The 13,283-nt window shown below is 39.8% G+C and overlaps 16 non-coding genes across 16 annotated transcripts; all 16 read left to right on the forward strand.

Moving 5' to 3' along the window:
* The first annotated feature begins 2,089 nt into the window (after positions 1-2,089).
* Positions 2,090-2,162, forward strand: trnar-acg (transfer RNA arginine (anticodon ACG)). The gene has a single exon. It is a non-coding gene; the product is annotated as a tRNA-Arg (tRNA).
* A 210-nt stretch (positions 2,163-2,372) lies between these two features.
* On the forward strand, positions 2,373-2,444 carry trnae-uuc (transfer RNA glutamic acid (anticodon UUC)). The gene has a single exon. It is a non-coding gene; the product is annotated as a tRNA-Glu (tRNA).
* A 985-nt stretch (positions 2,445-3,429) lies between these two features.
* Positions 3,430-3,502, forward strand: trnar-acg (transfer RNA arginine (anticodon ACG)). Its single transcript has one exon. It is a non-coding gene; the product is annotated as a tRNA-Arg (tRNA).
* A 210-nt stretch (positions 3,503-3,712) lies between these two features.
* Positions 3,713-3,784, forward strand: trnae-uuc (transfer RNA glutamic acid (anticodon UUC)). Its single transcript has one exon. It is a non-coding gene; the product is annotated as a tRNA-Glu (tRNA).
* A 985-nt stretch (positions 3,785-4,769) lies between these two features.
* On the forward strand, positions 4,770-4,842 carry trnar-acg (transfer RNA arginine (anticodon ACG)). The gene has a single exon. It is a non-coding gene; the product is annotated as a tRNA-Arg (tRNA).
* Positions 4,843-4,981: 139 nt separating this feature from the next.
* trnae-uuc (transfer RNA glutamic acid (anticodon UUC)) lies at positions 4,982-5,053 on the forward strand. The gene has a single exon. It is a non-coding gene; the product is annotated as a tRNA-Glu (tRNA).
* A 1,114-nt stretch (positions 5,054-6,167) lies between these two features.
* Positions 6,168-6,239, forward strand: trnae-uuc (transfer RNA glutamic acid (anticodon UUC)). Its single transcript has one exon. It is a non-coding gene; the product is annotated as a tRNA-Glu (tRNA).
* A 984-nt stretch (positions 6,240-7,223) lies between these two features.
* On the forward strand, positions 7,224-7,296 carry trnac-aca (transfer RNA cysteine (anticodon ACA)). The gene has a single exon. It is a non-coding gene; the product is annotated as a tRNA-Cys (tRNA).
* Positions 7,297-7,501: 205 nt separating this feature from the next.
* Positions 7,502-7,573, forward strand: trnae-uuc (transfer RNA glutamic acid (anticodon UUC)). Its single transcript has one exon. It is a non-coding gene; the product is annotated as a tRNA-Glu (tRNA).
* Positions 7,574-8,826: 1,253 nt separating this feature from the next.
* On the forward strand, positions 8,827-8,898 carry trnae-uuc (transfer RNA glutamic acid (anticodon UUC)). Its single transcript has one exon. It is a non-coding gene; the product is annotated as a tRNA-Glu (tRNA).
* A 983-nt stretch (positions 8,899-9,881) lies between these two features.
* trnar-acg (transfer RNA arginine (anticodon ACG)) lies at positions 9,882-9,954 on the forward strand. Its single transcript has one exon. It is a non-coding gene; the product is annotated as a tRNA-Arg (tRNA).
* A 210-nt stretch (positions 9,955-10,164) lies between these two features.
* Positions 10,165-10,236, forward strand: trnae-uuc (transfer RNA glutamic acid (anticodon UUC)). The gene has a single exon. It is a non-coding gene; the product is annotated as a tRNA-Glu (tRNA).
* A 985-nt stretch (positions 10,237-11,221) lies between these two features.
* trnar-acg (transfer RNA arginine (anticodon ACG)) lies at positions 11,222-11,294 on the forward strand. The gene has a single exon. It is a non-coding gene; the product is annotated as a tRNA-Arg (tRNA).
* A 210-nt stretch (positions 11,295-11,504) lies between these two features.
* On the forward strand, positions 11,505-11,576 carry trnae-uuc (transfer RNA glutamic acid (anticodon UUC)). Its single transcript has one exon. It is a non-coding gene; the product is annotated as a tRNA-Glu (tRNA).
* A 985-nt stretch (positions 11,577-12,561) lies between these two features.
* Positions 12,562-12,634, forward strand: trnar-acg (transfer RNA arginine (anticodon ACG)). The gene has a single exon. It is a non-coding gene; the product is annotated as a tRNA-Arg (tRNA).
* Positions 12,635-12,840: 206 nt separating this feature from the next.
* trnae-uuc (transfer RNA glutamic acid (anticodon UUC)) lies at positions 12,841-12,912 on the forward strand. The gene has a single exon. It is a non-coding gene; the product is annotated as a tRNA-Glu (tRNA).
* Positions 12,913-13,283: the final 371 nt, after the last annotated feature.

Consider the following 13,283-nt stretch of genomic DNA (forward strand, 5'->3'; position numbering starts at 1 on the left):
GAAATCCCAAGGAACCTTGTCGGTGACAGAAGCTATGACTGTGAACACTGGCCTAGGTGTGTCCTGACTTCAGCTTGGCTGTGCGGCCAGTGGCGCAATGGATAACGTGTCTGATAACAGGTCAGAAGATTGAATATTTGACTCCTGTTTGGCTCAAAACTATATTTATTTGACCAAAATCAAGCTGGGAAAAATACTGTATACTTTTCATTGTGTCTGGCAGTTCTCGATTCAAACACATTTTAGACTGATTTTATATGGGACTTTTCTCCAACATCTCTGAGAAAAAAGATGGAGCTTGTAATTACAACAAGCATCATTTCAACGTTTATGGATTTGTCTGTGATGTTTTTTTAAAGTAACTGTCTTCCCATATGGTCTGGCTTTTAGGATTCCTGGTTTTCGCCCAGGTTGAACTCCCAGTATGGGAAAGAACATCTTGTCATTTGGGATGCACTTGTGTAAGAACAGATACCACATTTTAACTGGCAGCAGAATCACACAACACAACAATATTCCTTCAGCAACAGCGAATGTGACATGTTTTGTAGATTCATAATTTACAAGACTTTTTAAACATTGAATACACTTCAAGTTTGCATTTCTTGCTCTGCAGTAAAATTCATGCAACAACAGGAGGATCAAATTAAGATATGCATCTGAAACAGAAAACCAAGGAACCTTGTTGTTGACAGACGCAATGACTGTGTACACTGGTCTAGCTTAGACCTGACTTCAGCTTAGACATGGGGCCAGTGGCGCAATGGCTAACGTGTCTGACTACGGTTCAGAAGATTCTAAGTTCGACTCCTGGCTGGCTCGATACTTAGTTTAATTGATTGAAATCAAGCCGGGATTGATACTCTATACTTTTCAGTGCTTCTGGCTGTTCTCACTTCAAACTCATTTTAGACTGATTTCATCTGGACATTCCCCAACATCTCAGAGAAAACAAAATGTAGCTTTTAATCCAACAGGCATAATGTCAACATTTAAAGATTTGTCTGTGATGTGTTTTTTAAGTATGTGTCTTCCTATATGGTCTATCGGTTAGGATTCCTTGTTTTCACCCAGGTGGCCCTGGTTCAACTCCCGGTATGGGAAAGAATATCTTGTCGTTTGGGATGCACTTGTGTAAGAACAGATACCACATTTTAACTGGCAGCAGAATCACACAACACAACAATATTCCCTCAGCAACAGCAAATGTGACATGTTTTGTAGATTCAAATTATACAAGGCATTTTAAACGTTGAATACACTTCATGGCTGCATTTCTTGCTCTGCATTAAAATTCATGCAAAAACAGGAGGATCAAATTAAGATTTGCATTTTTAACAGAAATCCCAAGGAACCTTGTCTGTGACAGAAGCTATGACTGTGTACACTGGCCTAGGTGTGTCCTGACTTCAGCTTTGCTGTGCGGCCAGTGGCGCAATGGATAACGTGTCTGATAACAGGTCAGAAGATTGAATAGTTGACTCCTGTTTGGCTCAAAACTAGATTTATTTGACCAAAATCAAGCTGGGAAAAATACTGTATACTTTTCATTGTGTCTGGCAGTTCTCGATTCAAACACATTTTAGACTGATTTTACATGGAACTTTTCTCCAACATCTCTGAGAAAAAAGATGGATATTGTAATTACAACAAGCATAATTTCAACGTTTATGGATTTGTCTGTGATGTTTTTTTAAAGTAACTGTCTTCCCATATGGTCTGGCGTTTAGGATTCCTGGTTTTCGCCCGGGTTGAACTCCCAGTATGGGAAAGAACATCTTGTCATTTGGGATGCACTTGTGTAAGAACAGATACCACATTTTAACTGGCAGCAGAATCACACAACACAACAATATTCCCACAGGAACAGCAAATGTGACATGTTTTGTAGATTCATAATTTACAAGACTTTTTAAACATTGAATACACTTCAAGTTTGCATTTCTTGCTCTGCAGTAAAATTCATGCAACAACAGGAGGATCAAATTAAGATATGCATCTGAAACAGAAAACCAAGGAACCTTGTTGTTGACAGACGCAATGACTGTGTACACTGGTCTAGCTGTGACCTGACTTCAGCTTAGACGTGGGGCCAGTGGCGCAATGGATAACGTGTCTGACTACGGATCAGAAGATTCTAGGTTCGACTCCTGGCTGGCTCGATACTTAATTTAATTGATTGAAATCAAGCCGGGATTGATACTTAATACTTTTCAGTGCTTCTGGCTGTTCTTACTTCAAACTCATTTTAGACTGATTTCATCTGGACATTCCCCAACATCTCAGAGAAAAAAAGATGTAGCTTTTAATCCAACAGGCATAATGTCAACATTTAAAGATTTGTCTGTGATGTGTATTTTAAGTATGTGTCTTCCCATATGGTCTAGCGGTTAGGATTCCTGGTTTTCACCCAGGTGGCCCGGGTTCAACTCCCGGTATGGGAAAGAATATCTTGTCGTTTGGGATGCACTTGTGTAACAACAGATACTGCTTTTTAACTGGCAGCAGTTTCACACAACACAACAATATTCCCTCAGCAACAGGAAATGTGACATGTTATGTAGATTCAAATTATACAAGGCTTTTTAAACGTTGAATACACTTCATGGCTGCATTTCTTGCTCTGCAGTAAAATTCATGCAACAACAGGAGGATCAAATTAAGATTTGCATCTGTAACAGAAATCCCAAGGAACCTTGTCGGTGACAGAAGCTATGACTGTGAACACTGGCCTAGGTGTGTCCTGACTTCAGCTTGGCTGTGCGGCCAGTGGCGCAATGGATAACGTGTCTGATAACAGGTCAGAAGATTGAATATTTGACTCCTGTTTGGCTCAAAACTATATTTATTTGACCAAAATCAAGCTGGGAAAAATACTGTATACTTTTCATTGTGTCTGGCAGTTCTCGATTCAAACACATTTTAGACTGATTTTATATGGGACTTTTCTCCAACATCTCTGAGAAAAAAGATGGAGCTTGTAATTACAACAAGCATCATTTCAACGTTTATGGATTTGTCTGTGATGTTTTTTTAAAGTAACTGTCTTCCCATATGGTCTGGCTTTTAGGATTCCTGGTTTTCGCCCGGGTTGAACTCCCAGTATGGGAAAGAACATCTTGTCATTTGGGATGCACTTGTGTAAGAACAGATACCACATTTTAACTGGCAGCAGAATCACACAACACAACAATATTCCTTCAGCAACAGCGAATGTGACATGTTTTGTAGATTCATAATTTACAAGACTTTTTAAACATTGAATACACTTCAAGTTTACATTTCTTGCTCTGCAGTAAAATTCATGCAACAACAGGAGGATCAAATTAAGATATGCATCTGAAACAGAAAACCAAGGAACCTTGTTGTTGACAGACGCAATGACTGTGTACACTGGTCTAGCTTAGACCTGACTTCAGCTTAGACGTGGGGCCAGTGGCGCAATGGCTAACGTGTCTGACTACGGTTCAGAAGATTCTAGGTTCGACTCCTGGCTGGCTCGATACTTAGTTTAATTGATTGAAATCAAGCCGGGATTGATACTCTATACTTTTCAGTGCTTCTGGCTGTTCTCACTTCAAACTCATTTTAGACTGATTTCATCTGGACATTCCCCAACATCTCAGAGAAAACAAAATGTAGCTTTTAATCCAACAGGCATAATGTCAACATTTAAAGATTTGTCTGTGATGTGTTTTTTAAGTATGTGTCTTCCTATATGGTCTATCGGTTAGGATTCCTGGTTTTCACCCAGGTGGCCCGGGTTCAACTCCCGGTATGGGAAAGAATATCTTGTCGTTTGGGATGCACTTGTGTAACGACAGATACTGCATTTTAACTGGCAGCAGTTTCGAACAACACAACAATATTCCCTCAGCAACAGGAAATGTGACATTTTATGTAGATTCAAATTATACAAGGCATTTTAAACGTTGAATACACTTCATGGCTGCATTTCTTGCTCTGCAGTAAAATTCATGCAAAAACAGGAGGATCAAATTAAGATTTGCATTTTTAACAGAAATTCCAAGGAACCTTGTCTGTGACAGAAGCTATGACTGTGTACACTGGCCTAGGTGTGTCCTGACTTCAGCTTTGCTGTGCGGCCAGTGGCGCAATGGATAACGTGTCTGATAACAGGTCAGAAGATTGAATAGTTGACTCCTGTTTGGCTCAAAACTAGATTTATTTGACCAAAATCAAGCTGGGAAATATACTGTATACTTTTCATTGTGTCTGGCAGTTCTCGATTCAAACACATTTTAGACTGATTTTACATGGAACTTTTCTCCAACATCTCTGAGAAAAAAGATGGATATTGTAATTACAACAAGCATAATTTCAACGTTTATGGATTTGTCTGTGATGTTTTTTTAAAGTAACTGTCTTCCCATATGGTCTGGCGTTTAGGATTCCTGGTTTTCGCCCGGGTTGAACTCCCAGTATGGTAAAGAACATCTTGTCATTTGGGAAGCACTTGTGTAAGAACAGATACCACATTTTTACTGGCAGCAGAATCACACAACACAACAATATTCCCTCAGCAACAGCAAATGTGACATGTTTTGTAGATTCATAATTTACAAGACTTTTTAAACATTGAATACACTTCAAGTTTGCATTTCTTGCTCTGCAGTAAAATTCATGCAACAACAGGAGGATCAAATTAAGATATGCATCTGAAACAGAAAACCAAGGAACCTTGTTGTTGACAGACGCAATGACTGTGTACACTGGTCTAGCTGTGACCTGACTTCAGCTTAGACGTGGGGCCAGTGGCGCAATGGATAACGTGTCTGACTACGGATCAGAAGATTCTAGGTTCGACTCCTGGCTGGCTCGATACTTAATTTAATTGATTGAAATCAAGCCGGGATTGATACTGTATTCTTTTCAGTGCTTCTTGCTGTTCTCACTTCAAGCTCATTTTGGACTCATTTTGGACTCATTTTGGACTGATGTGTGTTTTAAGTATGTGTCTTCCCATATGGTCTAGCGGTTAGGATTCCTGGTTTTCACCCAGGTGGCCTGGGTTCAACTCCCGGTATGGGAAAGAATATCTTGTCGTTTGGGATGCACTTGTGTAACAACAGATACTGCATTTTAACTGGCAGCAGTTTCACACAACACAACAATATTCCCTCAGCAACAGGAAATGTGACATGTTATGTAGATTCAAATTATACAAGGCTTTTTAAACGTTGAATACACTTCATGGCTGCATTTCTTGCTCTGCAGTAAAATTCATGCAACAACAGGAGGATCAAATTAAGATTTGCATCTGTAACAGAAATCCCAAGGAACCTTGTCGGTGACAGAAGCTATGACTGTGTACACTGGCCTAGGTGTGTCCTGACTTGAGCTTGGCTGTGCGGCCAGTGGCGCAATGGATAACGTGTCTGATAACAGGTCAGAAGATTGAATATTTGACTACTGTTTGGCTCAAAACTATATTTATTTGACCAAAATCAAGCTGGGAAAAATACTGTATACTTTTCATTGTGTCTGGCAGTTCTCGATTCAAACACATTTTAGACTGATTTTATATGGGACTTTTCTCCAACATCTCTGAGAAAAAGATGGAGCTTGTAATTACAACAAGCATCATTTCAACGTTTATGGATTTGTCTGTGATGTTTTTTTAAAGTAACTGTCTTCCCATATGGTCTGGCTTTTAGGATTCCTGGTTTTCGCCCGGGTTGAACTCCCAGTATGGGAAAGAACATCTTGTCATTTGGGATGCACTTGTGTAAGAACAGATACCACATTTTAACTGGCAGCAGAATCACACAACACAACAATATTCCCTCAGCAACAGCAAATGTGACATGTTTTGTAGATTCATAATTTACAAGACTTTTTAAACATTGAATACACTTCAAGTTTGCATTTCTTGCTCTGCAGTAAAATTCATGCAACAACAGGAGGATCAAATTAAGATATGCATCTGAAACAGAAAACCAAGGAACCTTGTTGTTGACAGACACAATGACTGTGTACACTGGTCTAGCTGTGACCTGACTTCAGCTTAGATGTGGGGCCAGTGGCGCAATGGATAACGTGTCTGACTACGGATCAGAAGATTCTAGGATTGACTCCTGGCTGGCTCGATATTTAATTGATTGAAATCAAGCCGGGATTGATACTGTATTCTTAAGTATGTGTCTTCCCATATGGTCTAGCGGTTAGGATTCCTGGTTTTCACCCAGGTGGCCCGGGTTCAACTCTCGGTATGGGAAAGAATATCTTGTCTTTTGGGATGCACTTGTGTAACAACAGATACTGCATTTTAACTGTCAGCAATTGCACACAACACAACAATATTCCCTCAGCAACAGGAAATGTGACATGTTATGTAGATTCAAATTATACAAGGCTTTTTAAACGTTGAATACACTTCATGGCTGCATTTCTTGCTCTGCAGTAAAATTCATGCAACAACAGGAGGATCAAATTAAGATTTGCATCTGTAACAGAAATCCCAAGGAACCTTGTCTGTGACAGAAGCTATGACTGTGTACACTGGCCTAGGTGTGTCCTGACTTCAGCTTGGCTGTGCGGACAGTGGCGCAATGGATAACGTGTCTGATAACAGGTCAGAAGATTGAATATTTGACTCTTGTTTGGCTCAAAACTAGATTTACTTGACCAAAATCAAGCTGGGAAAAATACTGTATACTTTTCATTGTGTCTGGCAGTTCTCGATTCAAACACATTTTAGACTGATTTTATATGGGACTTTTCTCCAACATCTCTGAGAAAAAGATGGAGCTTGTAATTACAACAAGCATCATTTCAACGTTTATGGATTTGTCTGTGATGTTTTTTTAAAGTAACTGTCTTCCCATATGGTCTGGCTTTTAGGATTCCTGGTTTTCGCCCGGGTTGAACTCCCAGTATGGGAAAGAACATCTTGTCATTTGGGATGCACTTGTGTAAGAACAGATACCACATTTTAACTGGCAGCAGAATCACACAACACAACAATATTCCCTCAGCAACAGCAAATGTGACATGTTTTGTAGATTCATAATTTACAAGACTTTTTAAACATTGAATACACTTCAAGTTTGCATTTCTTGCTCTGCAGTAAAATTCATGCAACAACAGGAGGATCAAATTAAGATATGCATCTGAAACAGAAAACCAAGGAACCTTGTTGTTGACAGACACAATGACTGTGTACACTGGTCTAGCTGTGACCTGACTTCAGCTTAGATGTGGGGCCAGTGGTGCAATGGATAACGTGTCTGACTACAGATCAGAAGATTCTAGGTTCGAGTCCTGGCTGGCTCGATATTTAATTGATTGAAATCAAGCCGGGATTGATACTGTATTCTTTTCAGTGCTTCTGGCTGTTCTCACTTCAAACTCATTTTGGACTGATTTCATCTGGACATTCCCCAACATCTCAGAGAAAAAAAGATGTAGCTTTTAATCCAACAGGCATAATGTCAACATTTAAAAATTTGTCTGTGATGTGTATTTTAAGTATGTGTCTTCCCATATGGTCTAGCGGTTAGGATTCCTGGTTTTCACCCAGGTGGCCTGGGTTCAACTCCCGGTATGGGAAAGAATATATTGTCGTTTGGGATGAACTTGTGTAACAACAGATACTGCATTTTAACTGGCAGCAGTTTCACACAACACAACAATATTCCCTCAGCAACAGCAAATGTGACATGTTTTGTAGATTCATAATTTACAAGACTTTTTAAACATTGAATACACTTCAAGTTTGCATTTCTTGCTCTGCAGTAAAATTCATGCAACAACAGGAGGATCAAATTAAGATTTGCATCTGTAACAGAAATCCCAAGGAACCTTGTCGGTGACAGAAGCTATGACTGTGTACACTGGCCTAGGTGTGTCCTGACTTGAGCTTGGCTGTGCGGCCAGTGGCGCAATGGATAACGTGTCTGATAACAGGTCAGAAGATTGAATATTTGACTACTGTTTGCTCAAAACTATATTTATTTGACCAAAATCAAGCTGGGAAAAATACTGTATACTTTTCATTGTGTCTGGCAGTTCTCGATTCAAACATATTTTAGACTGATTTCATATGGGACTTTTCTCCAACATCTCTGAGAAAAAAGATGGAGCTTGTAATTACAACAAGCATCATTTCAACGTTTATGGATTTGTCTGTGATGTTTTTTTTAAGTAACTGTCTTCCCATATGGTCTGGCGTTTAGGATTCCTGGTTTTCGCCCGGGTTGAACTCCCAGTATGGGAAAGAACATCTTGTCATTTGGGATGCACTTGTGTAAGAACAGATACCACATTTTAACTGGCAGCAGAATCACACAACACAACAATATTCCCTCAGCAACAGCAAATGTGACATGTTTTGTAGATTCATAATTTACAAGACTTTTTAAACATTGAATACACTTCAAGTTTGCATTTCTTGCTCTGCAGTAAAATTCATGCAACAACAGGAGGATCAAATTAAGATATGCATCTGAAACAGAAAACCAAGGAACCTTGTTGTTGACAGACGCAATGACTGTGTACACTGGTCTAGCTGTGACCTGACTTCGGCTTAGACGTGGGGCCAGTGGCGCAATGGATAACGTGTCTGACTACGTATCAGAAGATTCTAGGTTCGGTTCCTGGCTGGCTCGATACTTAATTTAATTGAAATCAAGCCGTGATTAATACTGTGTGCTTCTGGCTGTTCTCACTTCAAACTCATTTTGGACTGATTTCATCTGGACATTCCCCAACATCTCAGAGAAAAAAAGATGTAGCTTTTAATCCAACAGGCATAATGTCAACATTTAAAGATTTGTCTGTGATGTGTATTTGACGTATGTGTCTTCCCATATGGTCTAGCGGTTAGGATTCCTGGTTTTCACCCAGGTGGCCCGGGTTCAACTCCCGGTATGGGAAAGAATATCTTGTAGTTTGGGATGCACTTGTGTAACAACAGATACTGCTTTTTAACTGGCAGCAGTTTCACACAACACAACAATATTCCCTCAGCAACAGGAAATGTGACATGTTATGTAGATTCAAATTATACAAGGCTTTTTAAACGTTGAATACACTTCATGGCTGCATTTCTTGCTCTGCAGTAAAATTCATGCAACAACAGGAGGATCAAATTAAGATTTGCATCTGTAACAGAAATCCCAAGGAACCTTGTCGGTGACAGAAGCTATGACTGTGTACACTGGCCTAGGTGTGTCCTGACTTCAGCTTGGCTGTGCGGCCAGTGGCGCAATGGATAACGTGTCTGATAACAGGTCAGAAGATTGAATATTTGACTCCTGTTTGGCTCAAAACTATATTTATTTGACCAAAATCAAGCTGGGAAAAATACTGTATACTTTTCATTGTGTCTGGCAGTTCTCGATTCAAACACATTTTAGACTGATTTTATATGGGACTTTTCTCCAACATCTTTGAGAAAAAGATGGAGCTTGTAATACAACAAGCATAATTTCAACGTTTATGGATTTGTCTGTGATGTTTTTTTTAAGTAACTGTCTTCCCATATGGTCTGGCGTTTAGGATTCCTGGTTTTCGCCCGGGTTGAACTCCCAGTATGGGAAAGAACATCTTGTCATTTGGGATGCACTTGTGTAAGAACAGATACCACATTTTAACTGGCAGCAGAATCACACAACACAACAATATTCCCACAGCAACAGCAAATGTGACATGTTTTGTAGATTCATAATTTACAAGACTTTTTAAACATTGAATACACTTCAAGTTTGCATTTCTTGCTCTGCAGTAAAATTCATGCAACAACAGGAGGATCAAATTAAGATATGCATCTGAAACAGAAAACCAAGGAACCTTGTTGTTGACAGACGCAATGACTGTGTACACTGGTCTAGCTGTGACCTGACTTCAGCTTAGACGTGGGGCCAGTGGCGCAATGGATAATGTGTCTGACTACGGATCAGAAGATTCTAGGTTCGACTCCTGGCTGGCTCGATACTTAATTGAATTGATTGAAATCAAGCTGGGATTGATACTTAATACTTTTCAGTGCTTCTGGCTGTTCTCACTTCAAACTCATTTTAGACTGATTTCATCTGGACATTCCCCAACATCTCAGAGAAAAAAAGATGTAGCTTTTAATCCAACAGGCATAATGTCAACATTTAAAGATTTGTCTGTGATGTGTATTTTAAGTATGTGTCTTCCCATATGGTCTAGCGGTTAGGATTCCTGGTTTTCACCCAGGTGGCCCGGGTTCAACTCCCGGTATGGGAAAGAATATCTTGTCGTTTGGGATGCACTTGTGTAACAACAGATACTGCTTTTTAACTGGCAGCAGTTTCACACAACACAACAATATTCCCTCAGCAACAGGAAATGTGACATGTTATGTAGATTCAAATTATACAAGGCATTTTAAACGTTGAATACACTTCATGGCTGCATTTCTTGCTCTGCAGTAAAATTCATGCAACAACAGGAGGATCAAATTAAGATTTGCATCTGTAACAGAAATCCCAAGGAACCTTGTCGGTGACAGAAGCTATGACTGTGTACACTGGCCTAGGTGTGTCCTGACTTCAGCTTGGCTGTGCGGCCAGTGGCGCAATGGATAACGTGTCTGATAACAGGTCAGAAGATTGAATATTTGACTCCTGTTTGGCTCAAAACTATATTTATTTGACCAAAATCAAGCTGGGAAAAATACTGTATACTTTTCATTGTGTCTGGCAGTTCTCGATTCAAACACATTTTAGACTGATTTTATATGGGACTTTTCTCCAGCATCTCTGAGAAAAAAGATGGAGCTTGTAATTACAACAAGCATAATTTCAACGTTTATGGATTTGTCTGTGATGTTTTTTTTAAGTAACTGTCTTCCCATATGGTCTGGCGTTTAGGATTCCTGGTTTTCGCCCGGGTTGAACTCCCAGTATGGGAAAGAACATCTTGTCATTTGGGATGCACTTGTGTAAGAACAGATACCACATTTTAACTGGCAGCAGAATCACACAACACAACAATATTCCCACAGCAACAGCAAATGTGACATGTTTTGTAGATTCATAATTTACAAGACTTTTTAAACATTGAATACACTTCAAGTTTGCATTTCTTGCTCTGCAGTAAAATTCATGCAACAACAGGAGGATCAAATTAAGATATGCATCTGAAACAGAAAACCAAGGAACCTTGTTGTTGACAGACGCAATGACTGTGTACACTGGTCTAGCTGTGACCTGACTTCAGCTTAGACGTGGGGCCAGTGGCGCAATGGATAACGTGTCTGACTACGGATCAGAAGATTCTAGGTTCGACTCCTGGCTGGCTCGATACTTAATTTAATTGATTGAAATCAAGCCAGGATTGATACTTAATACTTTTCAGTGCTTCTGGCTGTTCTCACTTCAAACTCATTTTAGACTGATTTCATCTGGACATTCCCCAACATCTCAGAGAAAAAAAGATGTAGCTTTTAATCCAACAGGCATAATGTCAACATTTAAAGATTTGTCTGTGATGTGTATTTGACGTATGTGTCTTCCCATATGGTCTAGCGGTTAGGATTCCTGGTTTTCACCCAGGTGGCCCGGGTTCAACTCCCGGTATGGGAAAGAATATCTTGTCGTTTGGGATGCACTTGTGTAACAACAGATACTGCTTTTTAACTGGCAGCAGTTTCACACAACACAACAATATTCCCTCAGCAACAGGAAATGTGACATGTTATGTAGATTCAAATTATACAAGGCATTTTAAACGTTGAATACACTTCATGGCTGCATTTCTTGCTCTGCAGTAAAATTCATGCAACAACAGGAGGATCAAATTAAGATTTGCATCTGTAACAGAAATCCCAAGGAACCTTGTCGGTGACAGAAGCTATGACTGTGTACACTGGCCTAGGTGTGTCCTGACTTCAGCTTGGCTGTGCGGCCAGTGGCGCAATGGATAACGTGTCTGATAACAGGTCAGAAGATTGAATATTTGACTCCTGTTTGGCTCAAAACTAGATTTATTTGACCAAAATCAAGCTGGGAAAAATACTGTATACTTTTCATTGTGTCTGGCAGTTCTCGATTCAAACACATTTTAGACTGATTTTATATGGGACTTTTCTCCAACATCTCTGAGAAAAAAGATGGAGCTTGTAATTACAACAAGCATAATTTCAACGTTTATGGATTTGTCTGTGATGTTTTTTTTAAGTAACTGTCTTCCCATATGGTCTGGCGTTTAGGATTCCTGGTTTTCGCCCGGGTTGAACTCCCAGTATGGGAAAGAACATCTTGTCATTTGGGATGCACTTGTGTAAGAACAGATACCACATTTTAACTGGCAGCAGAATCACACAACACAACAATATTCCCTCAGCAACAGCAAATGTGACATGTTTTGTAGATTCATAATTTACAAGACTTTTTAAACATTGAATACACTTCAAGTTTGCATTTCTTGCTCTGCAGTAAAATTCATGCAACAACAGGAGGATCAAATTAAGATATGCATCTGAAACAGAAAACCAAGGAACCTTGTTGTTGACAGACGCAATGACTGTGTACACTGGTCTAGCTGTGACCTGACTTCAGCTTAGACGTGGGGCCAGTGGCGCAATGGATAACGTGTCTGACTACGGATCAGAAGATTCTAGGTTCGACTCCTGGCTGGCTCGATATTTAATTGATTGAAATCAAGCCGGGATTGATACTGTAATACTTTTCAGTGCTTCTGGCTGTTCTCACTTCAAACTCATTTTAGACTGATTTCATCTGGACATTCCCCAACATCTCAGAGAAAAAAAGATGTAGCTTTTAATCCAACAGGCATAATGTCAACATTTAAAGATTTGTCTGTGATGTGTATTTTAAGTATGTGTCTTCCCATATGGTCTAGCGGTTAGGATTCCTGGTTTTCACCCAGGTGGCCCGGGTTCAACTCCCGGTATGGGAAAGAATATCTTGTCGTTTGGGATGCACTTGTGTAACAACAGATACTGCATTTTAACTGGCAGCAGTTTCACACAACACAACAATATTCCCTCAGCAACAGGAAATGTGACATGTTATGTAGATTCAAATTATACAAGGCTTTTTAAACGTTGAATACACTTCATGGCTGCATTTCTTGCTCTGCAGTAAAATTCATGCAACAACAGGAGGATCAAATTAAGATTTGCATCTGTAACAGAAATCCCAAGGAACCTTGTCGGTGACAGAAGCTATGACTGTGTACACTGGCCTAGGTGTGTCCTGACTTCAGCTTGGCTGTGCGGCCAGTGGCGCAATGGATAACGTGTCTGATAACAGGTCAGAAGATTGAAT

Source organism: Oncorhynchus clarkii, unplaced genomic scaffold (genome assembly GCF_045791955.1).
Source record: "Oncorhynchus clarkii lewisi isolate Uvic-CL-2024 unplaced genomic scaffold, UVic_Ocla_1.0 unplaced_contig_6467_pilon_pilon, whole genome shotgun sequence".
Taxonomy (NCBI): domain Eukaryota; kingdom Metazoa; phylum Chordata; class Actinopteri; order Salmoniformes; family Salmonidae; genus Oncorhynchus; species Oncorhynchus clarkii.